We start from the raw sequence: 1,837 nt of genomic DNA on the forward strand, positions 1-1,837 counted from the left end.
TGGCCAGTGCGAATAACCTGTCGACTGCATAATCGAGTTTATATTGTAATATCAAAAAAGCATACGGATTATATGAAAATATCTTTGTTTTATATCAGTTATATAAAATTTTTAAAAGCATGTGTGAGCTAACCATCCGTAATATATTTAAATAAACATTTTATTGACGTAAGACTATGAAGTAATGTAGTTAAATATATGTATCTAACATAGCGCGGTGGAAACAAGCAGAGCTCTGGTGACATGTCTCAACTACACAACAGAGAATACTCGGAACTTGACGTCAAGGAGCTTTTATGTCTGAGGTATGTAGAATGGAGTACTGATCTAATTGTTTCAATTAAACAGACCTTTTTAATTCTAAAACAATTTTGTAATTAGGTAGCAGTTACAGCTATTAGGTGGTATTTTACTTAGTGAAGTTATTAATTATCTAAATATCATTATTAAATTATTACGTTGATTTTATATCGAAAGATCTCCAGTAAATATTTAAATGAACTTCTTGTTGACAAACGAGAAAATTCTGTTAATCCAAATCAGCTAACCATATGTTTGAGACATCATTTACGTACAAATTTATTGCTTTGACTAAGGTTTTGTTTAATTAAAATCATACTGATATCACTTTTACCATAGTATTTTTAAATATGATTATATACATCGCTTATATCATATCAAAGGTGACAATTTATCTTAGGCTATATCACCTTTGATTCTTTACAATTTTATGTCCATTTATGAACTTCCTACATCAGTGAAAATATTTAAAAGTTTGGTTAAAATAATAAAGCCAGCAAAGGTACAGCAATAAGGAAAAGTTATCAACTGATAGCCTCTATGTGCCGTTATTACTAGAAAAGACTACGCAAAACCACGTGACGCGGAACAAGCTTCAATAAGTTGCATGATTATTTCAAATCTCCGTAGCTCATCAAGATGTACAGTGAAAAAGATTCAGGTGTATAATTATGTAAAAATATATTTTTACATCTCCCGGTAGTGAACTTAGAAACTTTATTACCCTATTGGGTGATAGGTCAAATGATGCTTAGTCAAATCTAATTGCTGTTCTTCATCATATAACTCATTATATTCTATATAGAAACGAAGTTGAATTCAAAATTCAAAACGCACTATACTAAAACTTTAGTTAAAGGTGTTATATTTAACACTCTTAATTTTACTAAATTTTATTAACAATTTATTTATTATGCTTTTTCCCATTTCCATCATGATTGCGCATAAAACCAATGTATAATTACATTTATCTGATAAATTATACACATTTGAATTAATTTACAGTAATGACTAACATTATATTATACTTTGAAACTACTAAGGACTAATAAATCAATATTAGACGGTGTTGTCATTACAAATGTTTGATAACGCATCGTCAAGGCTGTGTATTGATAAGGTCGTTTCCACTATTAGTGAATACTATACTGTAATAACTAACAGTAATCCTTTAATCAATATCGGCTCATAACTTTTAAACTTCAAAACAATTAACTATTGCAGTTTGTATGTAATTAATAACGTACTCACTGTTAGAGCTCTTGTCTTGTTTAATTATTCAAATTTATAGTTAAGTTAAAATATGGAGAAAATAAACTATTGAATAAATTGTATTATAGCTTACAAGGAAATAAATAGTTTTGAGTTTACAAACAGATTTATGTACCTTAACTAATATATTAATATAATGTAGATTCCAGTTTAATAATCCCTGCAGTATTATACTGAACGTGATAAAGTTTCGGAATATTTTTCTTCCATAGGTTACTTCATTACAAACTTTATAATTGTCTTTTATAATGTGAGGTGCAATTAT

This window comes from Homalodisca vitripennis, unplaced genomic scaffold (assembly GCF_021130785.1).
Source record: "Homalodisca vitripennis isolate AUS2020 unplaced genomic scaffold, UT_GWSS_2.1 ScUCBcl_834;HRSCAF=3653, whole genome shotgun sequence".
NCBI lineage: Eukaryota > Metazoa > Arthropoda > Insecta > Hemiptera > Cicadellidae > Homalodisca > Homalodisca vitripennis.